The sequence below is a fragment of the Gallinula chloropus genome (genome assembly GCF_964237585.1).
Source record: "Gallinula chloropus genome assembly, chromosome: 2".
NCBI lineage: Eukaryota > Metazoa > Chordata > Aves > Gruiformes > Rallidae > Gallinula > Gallinula chloropus.
Genome location: NC_140086.1, coordinates 24,390,379 through 24,412,287, shown reverse-complemented (window position 1 = coordinate 24,412,287; position 21,909 = coordinate 24,390,379). Strand labels below are relative to the sequence as shown.

The 21,909-nt window shown below is 40.1% G+C and overlaps 1 protein-coding gene across 1 annotated transcript in view; it reads right to left on the bottom strand.

Annotated features, from left to right (window-relative positions):
- Positions 1-21,909, bottom strand: part of STK3 (serine/threonine kinase 3) — a gene marked incomplete at its 5' end in the record, with an annotated part of 143,585 nt that overhangs the window by 20,700 nt on the left and 100,976 nt on the right. The window lies entirely within an intron of this gene.

The following is a 21,909-nucleotide window of genomic DNA, read 5'->3' as shown; positions in this document are numbered from 1 at the left end:
AGGTGATCATCCCCCTGTGCTCAGCTCTGGTGAGGCCGCACCTAGAATACTGCAGTTTTGGGACTCTCACTAAAAGAAAGACACTGAGGCCCTGGAGCATGTCCAGAGAAGGGCAACAAAGCTGGTGAAGGGTCTGGAATACAAGTCTTACGAGGAGCAGCTGAGAGAACTGGGACTGTTTTGGAGAAGAGGGGGCTCCGGGGAGACCTTATTGCTCTCTACAACTACCTGAAAGGAGGTTGTGGTGACCTGGGGGCTGGCAAGTTGCACCAGGCAAGGTTCAGGTTGGAAATAAGGAGGAATTTCTTCTCTGAAAGAGATGTTGGGAATTGGAACAGGTTGCCCAGGGAGGAGGTGGAGTCACTGTTCCTTTGAGTGTTTATGGAAAGTTTGGATGAGTTACTTAGGGACATGGTTTAGTAAGTAATATAGGTGGGGGGACACTAGATGATCTTGAAGGTCTTTTCCAACCGTAATGATTCTGTGATTGTATCACCTTTACGACTGACACGTACTGGGCAGGTGCCAGCTTCACTGCCCAGTGCTTTATGTCTTCTGGGCTACAGAGGAATGTTGGCAGCTGCAGTAGGTGATCATCACCTCTGACAACTGCAGACTGCGCCAGCATCACGCAGCCCTGGTACATTCCATCACCTTTGCTTGCTTTTTGAGATGGGCTTTACAGCTCAGACCAGTTGCTTTATTTTCCAAGTAAAGAGTAGGATTATCATGTAATAAGAAAACAGTGCAATTGTTTGGCAGCAGGTTTCAAGAAACTAATACTTTTGTGGATCCAAGGTTTTCAGGATAAACTGCAAAAATAATGAACTCATTTTACAGTAGAAAATAAGATTAAGGAAAAAAAACCCCACAGACAAAAGGAAATGGGATTAGTTATGTAGCCATAAACAGGGGAAAGGCAAATCCATGAAAAGAAATAAGGCTATCTTTAGAAAAATAAGCAGTGATCCAACATGAAAGTAATTTCAAATACTACTACATTCCTGTAACTACAACTAAACCAGCCCAGCAACACCATAGTACTCCTCCTTCCTCATCTAGGAATTACATAAGTCTAACAGCTAAAATAGATAATGACATATAAACCGAAGACTGAGAATTAGCCCCTCCTGCTAACCCACTTATCACAATTTCCGGGCTTGTTGAAATTCTAGTCCTACCTCCACAGAAATTAAAATGGCAAAAAGAATTGTCTGGCTGTTCTGTGTATGCATTCTGAAGTGTCTCCCTCAGGAAGCACGGGCTAAGCATGAGGGCTCAGCAACTTGCTCCTGGTGACTCCATTTCTACATGGCTGGCTGCTCTTGATAGTCCTCCTGAGGCACCTCTCCAATTCCTGGCTGCTTTTAAACACCATGAAGATGTTGATACAAACTGTGAAGAATGGGGTTTTCCCTAAAGAAATATCTAACTCTAAACAATCTTGTTCTTATCATTCTAACTGTATAGGAATATTTGAAATACCAAAGCCCATGAAAACACAGCACAGACATTCCTTGTTTCACCCGAATTCAGTGAGGCCAATTCGCCATGTTCCAACTGGACTGATTTTAGAGCATGAACTTTATTTTCTACTAAAAAAAAAAGCAACCCAAAAAACCAAACTCCACAAAACCCCATGAGCCAATTGCATATCACTTTGTACCCCTGTAGCTTTGAACTATTTTAGTTTTTCAAGACAAATCTAAGGGATTTCACTCGCATATACAAAATCAATCAGCACACTTTCCTGTATTTGTCTTTGACTTAACTCTTCACAAAACACACATGGTACAAAAGAAGGATGCTAAGCCTGGGAGATGGAAAACCAGAAAAGTCTTCCTGGCTAAACTAACTTCCAGAGGCTCTGCTCTGGACTGGTCAGATCCATAGTTTACATCCCACTTCAGCCCCACACTGTGGGAACCGCAGTGCTCTCAGGAGCAGTTTATGTGGGTCAGAGGTGCAGAAGCAGTATCATCATTGATAAGGTGAATTCTGCCTCCATCAAGGTTTGGATACTGGGTAGCAGAGTGGTGGAAGTTTGCCACAGTATTTAGAGCAAGAAATTCAACCCAGTAGTACAATCCCTTTCAGGTATTATCTCTGATGCTTTGAACCAGCTGCTGGGTCCCACTGCTGTCAGTGGAAGTTCACCCTAATAACGTTTTGCAGAATGCCTCACAGGCTCTCTCACTAGCATTTTTTTCTTCTTTCCTTTTCTTTTTTAAATCTATGCCATAAAATTGTACATCATATATATTTTATTTCCATTCAAATTCAACACTAGGCATGGGAACATATTTCTACGCTACAGGTACTTTTGTAAAAATCTGTGAGTAGTTTAATTTCAAAGCCATGGACAGCAACCTAAAGCAATTTTTGACCATGCAAAATGTTTTATAAATAGTTCCATGTGTGCTGTTCATCTGGAGTCTCACTAGAGACGAATAATGACCTTGTATTTCGTTCTCATTTACTCTGAATTAGCCAAACCTTGTGTTTTTAATTACATACTTAATACACCTGGCATGGTCTAATTACAGAAAACAAAACATCATTTAAACAAAAGGTGACCTTGAACTTAGTCTATCAAAATACCGGTTAACTTAAAGTTTTCAGTTTTTAACGAACTGCCAAGACATGCAATAGCAATTTTCCAAATGTGATCATATGCCTTTAGAGCCACAGACTTACTGCATTAGGAAACATCTGTACACACTCTTTATGGCTCTCCTCATTACCAATGCAAATCCCTCTTAGATTTCAATAGCGCTATAAACAGTTCTAGAGGTAAACACCAAGGTTCACACTACTGATATTTTTAATGTGTTAAACTACACTAAACGTAGATTTGACAAGCAGCAGCCTGTTGAACCTGAAGCAACTTTTTCAGAAACTAGTGATTTTGCATGAATATCTCAACTATGAACAAAGGGAACATGAAGCTGAAGCAATAATACAGGCTGCAAAAGAGGTGACAGAGGGCTCTGACACATTAGTTATCCTACTGCTGGAATGAGGTTACTTACCTGATTGAAATTGAGCATATGCCTAAATACCTTCTTCAGTTGTGTTTAAGAGTTTCAGTGACAAATTCTTTTTACAAGAATACTTTGATATGTTAGTGAATAGTCTTCACATGCTTAATACAGTTTTTTTTACTGTTAATTGTGACTAAGTAATGCTAAGAAATTAGGCACAGCATATTTAATCAAGCACCTGGGATTTAAAGTCAACAGAATGTAATGCCTACACAAAATTCAATAAAGCCTAACATTTCTGTAATACAACCAGATCACATATTATTTTACATTGTGCATTTTCTTTTTGACATTGCAAATTCATGTTAGTACAGGAATAATTTAAGTACACAGTCTCCTCATAAAACTTGTCATATCCTTGTACTTGTGACTTTGGTGAACATTACAGCCCTAGAGCTTTCTACCTTGATGTGCCAGAACAGTGAATGTACAGTGCATTCGAGCTAAATGATGTCACAAACGGTATTAAGGAAAGACAGGAATTAAAGTTAGTGCATGCTCAGCAAAGATCTACCAAACCACTGGTTAATTCATAAACAGCTGGCTTTCAAAGATGTACTGTCAGAATATTTCTCTCTGCTCTGTATCGCTGACCACTGCCTACTTCTAGAACAGAATTCTCCAGCGCCCCAGGGGTGGGGAAGCCAACTATCAGAAATGTTGACAATGTGTCGTGGTTTAACCCATCAAGCAGCTAAAACAACCACACAGCTGCTCACTCCCTGCCTCCTCCCCAGTGGGGATGAGGAAGAGAATCGAAGGAAACAAAAGACAAGAAGAAAAAAAAAGTAAAACTCATGGGTTGAGATAAAGACAGTTCAATAGGAAAATAATTAATAGTAATCAAACAAGTGATGCATAGTACAACTGCTCAACACCTGACGCTGATGCTCACCCAGTTCCTCAGCCGTGCTACCTCCCAACTAAAAACCCATTATACACAGAGCACGATGTGATGTGATATGGTATGGAATATCAGTTGTCCTGATGATGATGGAGATACATGGGAGTGAGCAGAGTTTATATGTCACATGAAACCTGACGGCACGACTCCTGCACCGTATTCCAGTTCTGCTCTGAACAAACTGTGGGCTCACTCTGTGTTTTTCTGCCACCATTCTCCTGATGATAACAGCATTTATTCATTTTTTCCATTACAAGGCTACAATTGAGAGAGTCAGATGCTCAGATGTGAATCTTTCTCCCTGCCGTCTCTCAACCAAAAGGTCTCTACCAGTGCAATTACACTGCCTTAGATATACCAGAAAATCCTGCTCTTAAAACATAGGCTACAACAAACACACAAATACTTCACCCACTATTAGACCCATGAAAACAATTTGTCATATGTTTGAAAGGTGTTTTGTTCCCCTCAGATCTGGCATGACTATACTAGCTTGAAATAAAAATACTCCTGTCTGTCAGATAGTGATATAAATATAACCTGGAGCAAAAGAGATGTGTTACATTAGCACAGAGAATAACATCAGCACCAGCAGTTAAAAAGGTAACCTGGGGAAACAGCCTTGGGTCTCAAAACACTCAAATACAGCTGAGTTCTCATGAATGAACCACCCCTGAAATGAATGGACACAAAGAGTTAAAATGCAGTTCATCTGCAAACCAAAACTAATAGCTTTTTCCTGAAAAGTAGTATTTTCCTAAATAGAAAAGAAAAAAAAAATCACCATTCCACAGAGGCAAATTAAGATAATCTTTCTGTTCAATTAAACTGATTCAAATAAACTGACATTAGCTAGTCTCTGAACTGTTCAAAGCACACAGTCAGTAATTTCTACAGGCAGAATTACAGCACAATAAACTTGGCAAAAATACTGCACAAAGGCAATTCTATAGTGAAAGTAAGAGCACAATCCTAAAGATCAGTACACTGTCTTCTTTTGTTAAATTTTGTTTTCGAATCAAGAGACAATCCTAAAAGTTTCAGACACTGTTTCCTGAAGTTGGCATTCATATTTCTAGCAATGAATTTAATTAACCTATCTTAATATATGTATAAGATACTTTCTTCTTTTGAGCCCTTAATACCAGCCATAAGACATCACAATATAGTCCAAGCAGAAAATCATTCACTCTAAAAAAGCATTCCTACAAACCACTGGATTACATGAATGAAATACTGGGACTGGAGATAATGGTTCCATCTATGCTTTCTACACCCCACAACTATTTTAATAACTCTGGCAGCATCCTTGAGGATAAATTCCTTGCTGTCTGCCAGTGGCCAGCTTCTTCCTTCTGTGAAACCATTAATTTTATTTACATGGTATCTTAAAACAGTTCTTGAAACAACAGGAGGGTTTTGTTTAGTTTGTTTTTTAACTTGACAGTGTTTTGTCTTTGTCTCCAAAAGGAAAGACTCTGAGCTCAAAAACCTTTTCTCTGAGTCTTTCTAGAGTCTACACAATGGATAGGGAGAGAAAGTAGCTCCTTAGGGAAGACAGCACATGGACCAGCTTATCTCCCCCAGCTGTTGCCAAGGGGGTTACCAGGCAGTTACCGTATTTTTGTGCCTGTGCTGCAGTTCCAGAACCAAGGATGGCTTGTCACAACTTAAAATTAGTGGCCTGATGACAGATGTCCTATTCCTGGAGAATCAGCTATTCCCACCTGCGGATGCTCATGATGCAAGTACAGAATTGGCATGTGGGGAAACTGATCATATTCTTGGCAGCTACTGACAACTTGGCAATGCTCCAGGGACCTTCAAAGTAGAATTTAACTCCAAATCTTTATAATAATGTCTAGGGTGGGTATTTCTACACTCATGTATGTATCAGTTTAGACAGATACGTAAGGGAAAAGTTAATAACCTCTATAACTTAAGTAATTTGTTCTTCCTTGGAGGAGTAAGACTTGTTGAAGATTGTTCAAAGAACTCTAACTAGGCATAACATCATAAAATTTTCAACTGAACATAAAAAAAAAATTGTTTAGCTGTCAGATCTATAAAACTGTGACAGAGGCCCCCAAGGAAACCAACAGAAATACCTTCAATTCCGATGTGTTACACTAGTCTAGAAAAGGCATTCAGTAGCGCACTGGTTGAACAATCTTCACAGGGATGCAGAAAAGATAACAAATAATTTTAGTATCTTATTTTTTCAAATTAATAGTAGTTTGGGCAAGAACTACCTTACTAAATAAAAACAATACAGTAGTACACAAGAAAAGAAAACACTGGAATCATTATTTACTTGTTCATTTACTCTAAGATGACCTGTACATGTACTCATATTTGAATTACCATGGAATCTTACAATTGTTTTGCTTGGGAAAGACCTTTCAGATCATCAAGTCCAACCATTAACCTAGCACTGCCAAGTCCAACCACTAAACCAGGTCCCTAACCACGACATCTACACGGCTTTTCAATACCTCCAGAGATGGTGACTCAACCACAGGCTGCCTGTTCTAATGATTGACAACCCTTTTAGTAAAGAAATTTTTCCTAATATCCAACCTAAACTTCTCCTGGTGCAATTTGAGGCCACTTCCTCTTGTTCTATTTCTTGTTACTTGGCAGAAGAGACCAACCCCCACCTGGCTACAACCTCCCTTCTGTAGAGATCAATAAGGTCTCCCCTCGGCCCCCTTTTCTGCAGTCTGAACCACCCCAGTCCTGCCTTTCATAAGACTGGTGCTCTACACCCTTCTCTGGACATCTAATCATAAAAGGGAAGGGAAACTCAAGTTTATCCGAAAATGAAAATTTTGAAAGGCCACCAAAAAATCACAACAATCTACAAATCTGCTTTTGATTTGAAGAAGAAAAATAACCTGTACAATTCTTTCCCAACAACTTAAATAGACAGTATTTCCAGACTGTTTAGGCACACCCCAATGGGCTAACGTCCGAAACTGATGATTGTCAAGTCATAGTGTATTCAAGTACAACATGTTTTTGGAGGAATTCTCCTGGTGCACAAACTAATAGCAGAAGCAAGTTTTCTTAAAATACAAGGTGCCTTCAAGGTAACCGTCTACACAGTTTAGTGGCAGATGCAAACTACCATTGGGACCTGGCAGAATTTTCCACATAAATGAGGTAGACTCCCGACTAAAGAAGCAAGATTATAAACACGAGTTGTAAACTTCAACTTAAAGCCAAAAGTTAATGCCATACTGAAGTAGCAGTAGAAACCTGATAATTGCAAAGAAGAGGGATAAGATGGTTAAAGAGGATCAGTATGAATCCTCAGAAGGGAAACATGGAGGTAGGCAAATACCATACAAAGATAGGAAGGCTTAAGTAGTTGATAAATACAAATTACTGACTAGAAAATCTAACTAAATCAGACTTAAATTTACACGTCTTCAGAGTTCATACCTGAAATGATGATAAATCACAGCTGACAAAATCTATTTGCAATAAATAGCTGACATAAAGGGTGCTTCCTGTGTAACTTGCTATGTCACATCTGAGATTAATTTAATACAAACTATTTGATCTAGTCTTTGTTCATTAAATGTTGTCACACAGCGTCATGCTCAACATTTATAGTAAAGGGAAAGGTGGGAGGAAGAGACAGAATAAGGTGAATCTGTTTGTCTAAAAGCAAAGGGTTGGCCTCCTCACTGCTCTCGAGTTGAGGGCTCACAAGATGGGGACTCTCCCACTGTAAGTAAAGATAAGGTTCATAACCATCTGAGGAACCTGAAACATACATGAGTCCATGGAACCTGATAAGATGGATCCCATAGTCTTGAAGGAATTAGTTTATGTTGTTGCCAAGCCACTCTCAATATCTCAAAAAGTCATGTCAGTCAGATGTAGTCCCTAGTGACTGGAAGAGAGGAAACATCACGGCCATTTTTAAGAAGGGTAGGAAGGAGGACCCTGGGAACTACTGCCCTGTCAGCGTCACCTCTGTGCCTGGGAAGATCATGGAACAGATCCTCCTAGAAGCTATGCTAAGACACATGGGGGACACAACGATTTGAGACAGCCAGCATGGCTTTACTAGGGGCAAGTCCTGTCTGACCAATCTAGTGGCTTTCTACAATGGAGCGACTGCATCAGTGGACAAGGGAAGAGCTATGGATGTCATCTACCTGTATCTCTGTAAGGTCTTTGACATGGTCTCCCACAACATCCTTCTTTCTAAGTTGGAGAGATACGGATTTGATGGGTGGACTGTTCAGTGTATAAGGAACTGGCCGAACGGTCACATCCAGAGAGTGGTAATCAATGGCTCCAAGTCCAGATGGAAGATGGTGACAAGTGAAGTGCTGGGACCAGTGCTGTTTAATATCTTTATTAATGATATTGAGAGTGGGAAGAGAAGATTCTGGGGGGACCTTATAGTACCTGAAAGGTGCCTATAATAAGAAAGCTGGGGAAGAACTGTACCTAAGGGTGTGTAGCAGTAGGACAAGGGGTAATGGTTTTAAACTCAAAAAAGGGAGATTTTGGTTGGATATTAGGAAAAAGCTCTTCAATGTGAGGGTGGGGGATCACTGGAACAGGTTGCCCAGAGAAGTAGTGGAGGCCCCATCCCTGGACGTATTCAAAACCAGGCATGATGGGGCTCTGAGCGACCTGATCTAGTGAAGATGTCCCTGGCTTACCTCACGGGGGTTGGACTAGATGACCTCTAAAGGTCCCTTCCAACCTTACACATTCTATGATTCTAATTAACATGAAAAAGCATGTAAAACAAGCATTGCAGATGCTATCATTAGTCTTACACATGAAAGCACAAAACAGTTTTTGACTCAGTTTTTACTTGTGTAGTTATGAAACGACTGAGATTTAACACTTACTACAACAAAGTAGCAGCTCAAAAAAAGCCCTTCTACACAATTTCAAGAGCCATATTCTTTCTATCTTTCTCTTTTTTTCTTTTTTGGTACAGTATGGAAATCTAAAGAAATTCAGTTTTGATTGAAATACCAATAACTGCTGAAATAAAAGAATGTGAATGCCTTCTATATTCATATTAGCATATAAAAATATAACTCAATATATTACACCAACGATTTACCTCCACAACTCTGCTTCTCTAATAGAGCTACAATTAGATTGTATTGCCATGGAGAGTAATGACAGTCCCAGCCTTCCTCTAATTTTGATTGCTGCTAAAGTTTTCCCCTTCATCTTCATCCTGTAATGCCTTACTACTGAAAAAACCCTCAATTATTCTAAATGCCCAGATAGGAAATCAAAACCATAAACCTGGCAGAGGAAGAGAACAAGCGTTGCAGTTTCCAATGTTACCAGAAGACTTGGAGCCTCATGGTGGTTTCATTATTTTCATTTTCTTGCAATACTGTGTAAAGTTAACAACCCCAAAACTTAAATGAGTGATTGTTATATAAAGAATCACATATTTAGATGTAGGATTCTTCAAGTAGAAAATTAAATAAGCACAGTCCGAACTGCCATTATCTCATCCTAAAGCAATTTACTCTTTCCCCTCATAAACATACATAACTACAACCGTGCCTATTTATTAAATCATCCTCCAATTGTATTCCTCTCTATATGTTCCCCATTAGAACTGCCATATTCAACCAGTTTTGCTCCTTTTTTCCCAATTCTTTTCCACTTGCATTATTTTTCCTATTCAGCAAAGAGTTTTCTGGACATTTTCCAACTATTTTAGCATTTTATGAGGATTTTTTTTCAAGGACCATGCAACAAAAAAGCAAAACAATTTTTAAACTGATGTCTCATTCTCCTTTAATTCTGTTTATTTCATTAAACTAGAAGATGTCTAAATTTACTACTTGAAAATCTGTGGTTTATTCACAAAGGGCATTTTTCTTTCTATAAATAAGAATATACACATCACCTGAAATAAGTTACTGAATAGTAACTAGAACGTCTCTGAAATGTGCTTCTTTACCTTTGCAGTACTCCTCAAATATTGCAATATTCCTAGGCATATATAGCCACAGCCATGCTGTGAAGGTTGCATAAGTGATGTACCAACTGGCAAATGTGCATCCTTGATTCCTCGCATCCAGAATCTCAAGTAACTTTTAATGGGACTTCAGGTAGAGATAAGAATATACACATGAATATAACTTCTTGAAGAAGTTCCACTGCAAGCTGAAGCTACAGTTTGACTGATGAAGAAATAAAGCCTTGAGAAAAACAAGGACTGAAGAGCCACTCTCCAGATCTACACCATGCCCAGAAGTCCTCTGTGATGACGCTGTGCTTACCAAAAACATGCATGGAATTTACTGGGACAAATCTGAAAGTCTCAGGGATGGACGCATATCTCAGATCTCAAAGCACACTTGTGCACATGTGGATGCACATGAATCACACACCTAATTCTCCTGTAGTAGATCCTGACCCAGCATGCTATTCTACTACACTATTTGTATGTGGGGAAATGATTACACATACATGCATTTTTGCCATCATTTGAAAAGTTGAATAATATTCCTAAACCTTCATCTCCAAACTAAAAAAAACCCATTGAAATAATGAAAACCATCTGATGTCTCATTCATGGATGCACATGACTTCAGGAAGAACCAAGGCAGGTTGATTTCCCGTCTTGAATCAAACTGCAGGAACCACACAAAGTGCAATCTTGTGCAGGTTTTTTTTCCACCATAAAAAAAAGCCAGAATGATTCAAGATACATTTTCCCAAGTACGCAGTAATCACTAGAAAAGACTGCTTTCACTAAAAGAGTCAGAAAAGTGAAGAAATGAACACAGAGCCATCATATGAACACGTTCATAGAGATGGTCCACAAGGGGATGTAAAGACAATATTAAAGTTTCGAAATACTTGGTTCATTAGATCAGCCAGCAAACTTCTATGGAGCTCCTGAGAAATTTCACTTTAGAATGTCATGAAAACATTTCCATAACAGACATGCACTCTTAAATAAAGAATGCCTGAAGAACAACAGCTGGTTTTATTTTAAAAAAACGTTACAGATCAAAGGGAGGGAGACCTCCTTATCAAAACATAGAGCATGAGTACAAAGCTGGCTACCACCTACAGAAACTGGCCCACTTGGCTGTATATGTACATACAGTGAACTTCCCAGCAGTTTTTTTGATAATCATAGAATGGTCTGGAATGGTTGGAAGGGACCCCAAGAATCACAGAGTTCCAACCCCCCTGTCACAGGCAGGGCCATCAACCTCCAGGCCTGGATCTAGACAAGGTTGCCCAGGGCCCCCAACCAACCTGGCCCTGAACACCTCCAGGGATGGGGAAGCCAACACCTCTTTGGGCAGCCCATTCAAACACCTTACAACTCTGTCCTTTAGCTTCAACCCATTCCCCCTTGTCCTGACATTGTCTACCCTTTTACAAAGTTGATTCCCCTCCTGTTTGTATGCTCCCATCAGGTACTAGAAGGCTGCAATGAGGTCCCCCCCATAGCCTTCTCTTCTCTAGGCTGAACAAGCCCAGCTCCCTCAGCCTCCCTTCGTAGGGGCTGTGCTCCAGCCCTCTAACCATCTTCAATGCCCTCCTCTGAACCATCTCCAGCAGTTCCACATCTTTTTTGTATTGATAAGGATGTTCTCAGAGGATCAGTGTAGGATCAGGAGACTTTCAACGGTCTGGCCTAAGACTGAAGAGGACAGGCAATGTGAGTGCTCTGACAGTAAGCCTGAAATCCCGCTTGTATCAGTACAGGCTGGGGGATGACCTGCAGGAGAAGAGCTCTGTGGAGAAGGACCTGGGGGTCCTGGTTGATGACAGGTTGACCATGAGCCAGCAGTGTGCCCTGGTGGCTAAGAGAGCCAATGGGATCCTGGGGTGCATCAGGAGGAATGTGGCCAGCAGGTCAAAGGAGGTGATCCTCCCCCTCTACTCTGCCCTGGTCAGGCCCCACCTGGAGTATTGTGTCCAGTTCTGGGCTCCCTGGTACAAAAAAGACAGAGATCTCCTGGAGACAGTCCAGAGAAGGGCTACAAAGATGATTAAGGGCCTGGAGCATCTCCCCTATGAGGAAAGGCTGAGTGAGCTGGGACTGTTCAGCCTGGAGAAAAGACCACCAAGGGGGACCTAATTAATGTTTATAAATATCTTAAGTATGGGATGCAGGGGGAATTGGCCAGCCCCTTTTCAGTGGTCTGTGGAGACAGGACAAGGGGCAATGGCTGCAAGTTGGAGCACAGGAAGTTCCGCACCAACATGCGGAAGAACTTTTTCACAGTGAGGGTGACAGAGCCCTGGGACAGGCTGCCCAGGGGGGTGGTGGTGTCTCCTTCTCTGGAGATATTCAAGACCCGTCTGGACACCTATCTGAGCAATATGTGCTAGGGAGGCTGCTTTGGCAGGGGGGTTGGACCTGATGATCTCTCAAGGTCCCTTCCAACCCCTATGATTCTATGATCCCAAAACTAACTGTCATCATGGAGAAATGGAAGATACTCTAGAATAAAAACTGCCTTTGTGAAGTTAGTCAAAATACGTTAAGCTTTACCTATCAAAACTTTCATTAGTAATGATAAGTTCCAAGAAAAAGACTAGTAAAATGACTGTGACTAATGGATTAAGGAGGTATTCAAATGGAGCCCTATGGATAAACCAGTCCAAGACCAAAACCTTTTATTCACCTTATTAAAAATATTTTGTCTTTATTATCAGGAAAAACAGGCCCACTGAAGCATCTCAAAATTCTCCAGTTTCCATTACCCAATATTATCAGGGATCTCAAGAAACAGGTAGGCAATATCGAGTCTAATACTAGATATATCCATTCCAAATATCACCATCTCTTCTGCAGAGCCTCAGGGTCTTTGTTTGTTCATACAAATTGTTGTCCTGGTATGTTCTTGGTGTTCTTGACATACAGAAGCTTAGATTGTTCCTAATATTCTATTGCCATGGTGAAACACAAGGTAGGATGTGCCAGCTGGGATCAATTTCTTCAACAGACACTGCCCTTTGGGATGTACCTAAACAAAGGCTGTGCCTGTCTGACAAACTTCACTATCTGGATGACTTTAATGTTCACTGTCATACCTACTCACCAATCATAAAACTGTTGCAAAATACCAAGATGGCTCTGAGCCAGCTCTGACTTGACCATGATTCTGAGGACAGCTAGAGACTCCAACAAAAAAGCCAAGACATGTTCAGGCCACCCCGAAGCCCTTGTACTGCAAACAAGGCCTTTTTCTGAGAAGTCCCAGAGAAAGCTGCCGATTTTAATGAGTAGGAATTTGGAAGCAGTACTTCTGTACATGTGATATGGGGAAATCTGAGGACAGTTCTGTAAAACATGAAAAAGCAGCTAGACTGATTCGCTGTCTCTGGCAAGTGTGAGCAGTTATGTAGAAACTCACTGAAGTGATCTTAACTGCAGGACAGATGGTATTTGTGCTTTAGATCACTGCGGTGGAACCAGACCTGGCACTCTTTCCAATGAAGCGAGCATCTGCAATGGTTCTTCTTAAGTTACTGAGCTATGGCCGCACAACAGAAGTGTTGTATCAGTAAAAGACAGAGAAGAACTGATATAGACTAAGAAAACTTATCCTTCTGTCAAAGATGATGAACTTCTAGCTAGAGAAGAAAACTCATTCCCGTCTCTCACCAAACTTACAGAAAATGTCTTCACCATGTCCAATCTAAATCTAAATTTGCTGCCCCTTGTCCTGTCACCACAGGCTCTGGTAAAAAGTCTCTCAGTCTTTCTTAGAAGCCTCTGTATATATTGAAAGGCCACAGTAAGATTTCCCCGGAGACTTCTCTTAGCCTTGCTTCACAGGAGAAATATTTCAGCCTCCTGGTCATTTTTGTGGCTCTCCTCTGGACCCACTCGAACTTTATATTTCTTGTACTGAGGACCCCAGAGCTGGACACAGTACTCCAGGAGAGGCCTCATCAGAGCCAAGCAGAGGGACAGAATCCCCTCCCTCAACCTGCTGGTCTCTTTTGATGTAGCCCAGGACACAATTGGCTTTTTGGGCTGCATGTGCACACTCACAGAACCATAGAATGGTTTGAGTTGGAAGGGACCTTTAAGGATCATCTAGTCAATTTTTAAAAGTATTTGAGGGCTAGTTCCACTTCACATAGAAGCAGAAATGATTGATATTTGAATTTCAAGTCTAACCTCATCAGTTCCTGTTCTCATCTCACAGTATGCCACACTACACCTACTGGGCAATTCTGTTATACATGCACTATTACATGAAGGCTGGGTTCACTGCCATAAGGACTGGTGCCACTTGAGTCTTGCTCAGAGAAATACCTCTGTGGGACCAGCTCATATTGATCCTATCCCACAAGCAAGGAGAAAGAGTAGGTCAATCTCCCTTGTTTCTTTTCCCATCCGTGTGCTCTCCCATCCAGGCTCCCTGTAGTCTACTCCTCCTTTTGACTTCCTCTCTCTACCAGCCAGCATACTTTAGCAATTGAAGACACTCTTTTCTGGATACCGATGGTTAAAAATTCAGCATTCAAACCTCACCAGTGTTATGTAATGGGAGGCTGTTGTGTTTACATGGAATAAATGCTGCTTTTCTTTTTCCTTTTCCTTTTTAAATGGCTATGAAATTACACTCTATGATTCTGTGTATAAAACGCCTTGAAAGAATAGTCAGTCAAATACTTGAAAGGCATTAGGGAAGAATATGCTTACAACTTCAATCTTAATTTTGCACTTCTCTTATTACACTTAAACACTGTAACACCGTCTTTAATTGCAAGACTGTGGGTTAAAACTTGTGAAGGAATAGGTCCATAATGAGTTAATCAAATTGGGTCGATCATAAATACATCACTCCCTGACTTTTAATACTTTTTTTGTATTTAATAAGATTAGTTGAGAATCCTTCACAGTTATCACATCGCTTTTTCCCAGATCATCAATAAACTAAACACAATAGATGAACATTCTCTCCTTCATATTTGGTCTTATAATCTGCTTGTTAGCGATGAAGGAGGGCTTTTGATACATGGCTCAATATGACCAAGTTGGAAATATTGCTAATAGATTTAGGGGGGAAAAACAAAGAAAAAAAAGCAGCTAGCTAGTGTTTGTCTCATAGCTCCTACTCAGTAAGGCAGAGGCTTCAGTACTACTATAACTAAGCTTCTTTGCTGGGTTCCCAACTACTTCCATATCTGAGGTGTAGTTATGATGAGAATTTCTCTTGAAATTTGTGCTTGGCAAGAACATACTCTCCTTTCAGATAGGGATCCCATTATAGCCACTCTTCTCACTCTGGAATAAAAAAATTGCACTAAATTGAAAATTGGATTACACCTCTACTAAGCAAACATTTCTGTCCGCGTACTCTACTGTTGGCCATTTCCTAAGTGACAGTTTTCACAGCAAGCACAGTACGCTCCAGACCCAGGTGAAGCTCACTGCACTGGTTTTCAATTTAAAGCTGTAAAATAGTTTCCTTCAATTGACCATCTGCAAAAGGCTCTCTCCCCCATATGCTACAATGGCAACTGCCAGCAGCAGAGGCATTTCAGATAGTAATTCACTGATTAAAACTGTCAGGCTATTTTTCAATGAAGGCATCTCAGCTCTGGAATTAATTTCTCCCTAACCCATGGTCAAACAGCTTATGTTTGCTGACTTCCATAACGTGGGATATGGAACTGCAGAACAAAACAATCATGGTATTTGGTGACAGGGCAGTTTGAGGACCATAGGATCTGGCAACTATAGTTCTTCAGAGCTGCTCTATTTTGGGAAGCTGCAATATGATGGAGGAGATGAACAAAGGAAGAATCGAGTTGAAATCAAACTAGCTTAGTAAACTGCTCCATTAGGATTTAGATGATAATGTTTTCTAAAGTACCCATGCTAATTCTAGGGTAGCATAGGTATCTGTAAAAAAGGTGGGTGCAGGGAACACAGCTCAGTGTTGGAAGTGGTACACCCCCTCCACACATGACTGCCGAACCTCTGAAAGTTAGCAGCGCTATGTCCTCGTCAAGCTGCTGTTGCTGTAGCAACAGCTCTTTAAAACATGGAAAACAGGTCAGGTAGTTTCAGACTAACCACTGTTTCACACACTGCGAGTTTCTCCTGTGGTGTTGAATAAGCCCACTTCCAAGATCATCAGTGGGCTCTTGCCACAGAGTCATCAGCCAGCAGAGAGGAGAAAACAAAGCTCCTGCATTTCACAGACCATGGGGATGCTTAACTAACGCAGAGGTTGGCTTCCTTCCACCTACCACTCCTTCCTCCCAATTCCTTCAGAAATCCTCTTCACAGGCATTGGATCTTTTCCATCTCTTTTTCCCTGCAAATATCCTTTACCCTGAAAACTGGGACTTGCGTGTTTGGGCTTTTCTATTTGGTTTTTAAATAAGAGGGCACTGCAAAATTTGGGAGTTATATCCTGTTAGCTGCTGAGCACAGGTGAAGGCTATTTGGCCATAAAATCATTCCTTCCGAAGGCTCCACGTTACTGCACCATTCGAACGTGCTAGCGGTTGTTGGAGAACTTGGCATACGGAAAAACAGCCGCTGTAAACCAGGTCTCTTTGAAACCCATGGCAAGAAGTTAACCAGCTCAAGAGACAGCAAATGAGACAGCTGAGCACGCACACAGCAAGCTCCACTGTGATAAACACACTCCTACCAAGTCCTCCTCTGTCTCTCTGAAGTAGCACCGAAGGTGGGCTGCACACGGGTGCTCACACTGTGATAAACACACTCCTACCAAGTCCTCCTCTGTCTCTCTGAAGTAGCACCGAAGGTGGGCTGCACACGGGTGCTCACATCTCGGTGAATCATCAGTCACAGACAAAATCCCAAAGGACAAGCATCACTTTTGGGTTTTTTTTTAATTTAATGTCTTCGTTACGTTAACTGAATCTGTCTGAATTTAGGCTTACTTATATTGGTCTCCTTGACCCACAGTAGTATTCTAATAGTTAAGGAAACTCTTTGGAAAGAGAGAAATAGAAATGAAATTTCTAACTTTGCAAAAGCAAAAGAAGCAGCCCATTCCTCCTTATACAGAGACATCACAAGCACTATAGAAATACCACATTTCTGTCTCTGTGACCATTATCAGGATAATAGTTCTGATCTTGAAGTGACTATCGACCTCTGCAGATTGCACACTCTCTTGTGTGTGCACGGCATTTAGAACATGTGACAATAATTAATGTCAATCATAAAGTAACAATTTCAATGAGAAATAAATGATCATTCTGTAAAAGTGATGATCGAACTGACATTGCAGAAAAAACCCTTCCAAACATTTGCACAAGAAGCACGTGAAGAACCACCTTCAAAAATACACAAGCACCTCCTCCAGGTTCCAGTGGGACCCATGCCCAAGGACTTCCCAGTAAGAAAGTCTCCTCTTGCATTCACACACTTCTTAGAGCAACTCCCTATGGCAAAAAGCACAATCTTCAAAAGAGGGCACAACCCAGTAAAAGAAATAGTAAAAATGAGCTGTCCCAAAGTGACTAGGAGAACTTACTGGATCCAGAAAACTTCTTGGGGTGATGGGAAAGTTTGGTCTGTAAGTGTCTGGGAAGAACATTCTCTCTTCCATTCTTACTTGAACGAAGAATATTTAAATATAAAAAACTACTAAATAGAGTGGTCTGTAGTGACACCATGAGGGAAAAACATTCAAACATGTTTTTAGAAAGTTCTACCTAATTCACTTCTCAAAGCACTACAGCATGCTCATGTAGGATTATGTAGTCAAGGTTGCATGGCTAGTGAAGTTCCTGCTTCTCAGCTGATGACCTAACCTTGTCCATGACCTTAGTCTGCTACAAGGCAAAGTAAAATATTTTAAATTCTTCAAAACAGTGTAAGCTAACTTGGTTTAGTTCTCACTATGGCACACTAAAAATTGTCAGGGTTCTCAGCTGAGCTTCAAGCAGCTTTTTGAAACAGCTGTAACAATGCTATGCCTTTAAGAGCTTTCCCACAGAGCAGTTTTGTCTTGATAGGTCTTATTTAGGTGAAGAAATGAAATTTTCTTTACTTGTATCTGTACAACCTTTGCAATACCAACATAAATGTAAGCAATACCAAGATATGTAAGTAGATGCTCAGCAAGAGTTAATTCTTAAAGTATTTCTTTCACAGAAACTAGCCATACTTGTCTTAAATTAAGGAATACTGAGGGAAAGAGTCTGAACTCTAACTCTAAACCTAAATGCCATTTCCACAAATTAAAGTGGTTACTTTAATAATCTGAGCAGCTACACTTAACATTGCCATCAGTAGGGCCCTGACCACTGACCTTAGCAAGTGTGAGATTAACCCTTCTTTAGAGAGTTTGTCATTAGCTGCAGCTTTATATGTTGGGCTTGCATAGGTTGGGGTTTTTGTTTGTTTTAATTTGTTACTCATGTAACACTATAAATCAGGTATAAATCCTTGCCAAATACATTCCTGGGCTTGCTGGGTTCGGCCTGTGCTCCCATCCAGGTGATTTTACAAAACTTTTTTTAGGTCCTGGCACTGTTCAGGATACACACTTTTATCCAGACACAAATAACAATAATGAATGAAAATAAAGTCTCCAAACAGTTAGCTCAGAACTTTACACAGCATACAGCTCTATAAAAAACATCACTTTTTTGAAAAAAAAATTATTAGTGCACAGCAATGATACAACTCCCAATAAACCAAAGTAAATATGGACTATAAGGCATCATAGGCAGAGATCTAATGTAAAATAATTACATTAGGATCATTTTAATGTATACATTTAAAATGCTACTAAATACAAGTAAATGAGAATAGTAAGCACATTCTTATACAAATTTTTCTCTCAAGTTTCACAGGAGTTCCCTTTTATCTCTGAGTTAAGCAAGCTATAAGGAAAGGAAATAAAATTTATATGTGAACCAAAATATTCTGGGCAATCCCTGGTTTTGCTAAATGTGTGCTAAATCCAATCTAATTAGATATCTAAAACTATTAATTCCAAATAACAAAGAACTCCAAGTATTAGAAGCCCTATGTTTGAAGTCAATGCCTTAATGCAGACGTCTCTCTCTTCAAATTCTACAAGTTATTTGCAAACAAAAGCCGCACAGAATTTTTTCCATTCTTCATAAAGCTCCATAGTATTAAATGTCAGCCATTTAATTTCCAGTATTTTGTTTATGAAATATTGTTAACATCTATGCTTAATATATAGTCTACACATGGTACTTGTTGGCTGCTGATCAAAACATGAGGCACAGAAATCTAATATGAGCTTTTTGATTATTGAGTTAGCCACATGGACACTAAACTAATTCACTATTTTTTTCTGTTAAATTTCTAGAATCCTATCTGACAAGTTCTCATACTCCTGTTTGAACCCATTAAAAGAATTTAAAAATTGAAAAAGGTTAAAAAAGCTAAGCTGAAAAAACACACCCCATGCTCTTTACCAAACCACATAATGAGGAAATCCTCTTCAAAATGTTCAAAACTAAGGAGTTACAAAAATTAACTTAAAACAGTCTCGCAAAATTCCAGTCGCCCACTCTCCTGAGGCAAGATTTATTTTTGCTTCTTTTCATTATCATTAATCACCACAGCAAAGAGTAGGAGAAGAGATTTTGTTTCCTGGTAGTTAATTTTCATGATACTGTCATACAGATGATTTCAAAGAATTCTGCTGAAACGCTGCAGTAGAACACGCACCTCTCTGTGTCAGCACTCAGTTTGGGGATCAGACATTACACACAAAGGTGTGGTACCCTGTCTTGACATTAGCAGTGATTCATGCAGCATGGAAACTATTTGGATTAAGTATCTACCCGCTCTCCTCCTTTTGTAAGGGAAAACAGAATTGGGAGACCTGAAACTGTCCATCTGATTTGATGGGCAAAACAAGGATTGCCTAAAACTTGTCCAGCCACAACTGCTTTTTCCAAGTATTTCCAAGCTCTTTCTAGGCTACACACATTATTTAGCTATTACACAATGATCTCAAAGAGGTATATTAGTACAGACAACTGGTTACTAAGGTAACAAGATGTTACTTTAAACCAGCAGTGCTGCCTCAGCTCATCAGCTTCACTCATTTCTTTCCTTTGTTCTCCTTAAACTATGCACAAATTACAGACCTGCAGTATACCAGTATAGACACCAGAGCTACGCTTCAGTCTCGCTATTCAAGCTCATGAGGGGAAAAAATAAAAGGAGGGGAGGTTAGATGATACAAACACTTAAAAACTTTCTGGAGTGAAGTAGTTTCATTCTTAACTCTACGATAAAGCGTTTGGAAGTTGGCTGGAAAATGAGTTTTAAAGTATCTTCTCACCAGAAACTATTTTGTAATTAAAAAACACATTGCAAATTGAAACTATTTGACATGATAGAATAAGTCGGCGGGGATGCTTTAAACTTTCCGGAGAGAAAACATGGTTATGTTTTATTGACGGAATCTTGGCTGAAATATTCCAGAGGCAGACTCATGTTTGGAAGTAATAGCTGACTGCTAATTGCGAAAATTGTCAAGGTTACCCAAGGTTTAGCTCCTCCAAAATACTGACACTCCTAATAAACAAATTAAGTATGTCACTATTTTTGAGAGCTCGAGCTTCTAAGACCTATCTGTTCTCAACATCTTTTATGATTACAAACATCAGTCACAGCTTAAAAAACCTTAGGAACTAAGGCCATCAGAAACATTTACAGGAGGAGCTCACCTACAACAATCTTCTGCTCCAAGCTTGATCAACTCCACCAAAACCGTTCCCGACATGTCCCAGATCTTCAAGACGCACAGTAACAGCAGCGTCTGCAACCCTATGAGCCAATCTGCTGTCATATGTTATTATCCTATTAGATATCCTCCTTACTACCTAACTTCAAATAAATTGCTGCAATTCAAATCTGAGTTCCTGTCTTATCTTCAGAGCAGACATCAACGATAAGCAAAAAACTTTCATTCTGTTTTTTACATGTAAGAATGCAAAAAGCTTTTTGGCCTAGAAGGGTGTTTTCTGTGCTCTTTTAGGATACTGAATTCATGTTATCTTTGTCAGGTGGCACAATTCAGCTTCCAAAACTGCACAACTACATCACTGGTACTTTGGCATGAATGACTCAGTGGTCTGAGTAACAGCTTTAAAACAATCCTAAAATTTAAGATAAACAGAGACGGCTGATCCTGTTTACAGCCTAAACAATTCAGATTTATATAAGAGGAAATTACTGGCTTGGTTTTCAATTATTTACTTCTATACTAATAGGGGAAGGGACACATTAAAAGAGAAAGGATTCTACATGCAGTATCAGTTGGAGAAACACTCTGCTCAGGTAGTGTATTCCCCCACTCTCTGCAACAAAAATAACTTTCCTTTAGTGGTCAGAATACACAAACAGGATTTGGTTACATCAGTCAGCATCGGACTTCCAGAGGGTTTTTTTTTTTAAAAAAAAAAAAGTGTTCTCTCTGCCTACTGGGAAACAAATCCCCAACCGATGCTACATTTGTAGTTTACATGTCAGGCTGGCACAACCTCCCCGCTGCCTGCCTGAGCAACTGCACAGCAAGCCGAACAAGCCACGACCATGAGCTGCAAACCATCCACAGTGGGCTCTTAATGCCAACCTTCTCTCCCATTGAATTACCCCCACAACTTAATTTTTTTTTAATAACCCCTCAACACACAAGAAACGTCTGTACCAGCTGCTTATTATAAGACACATTAGAAAACCTCCACTCCTGAGGTCCACGGTGGCCTCACAAAATGAGCTATATAAAGCATATTATATTAATTATATTCATTTTACAGTCTCTCCTCTGTTAGCTGTGTCTGAACTGAAATAAACGACGATCTGCATGCAGACTGTCGACACCAATACTACTTCTGTTTATCTCGTATGCATACGGCCCATGCAAACCCAGAAACCGAAGTTTCACATTTGCTTAGTTTAGAAAATGTTCTTCCTGTCAG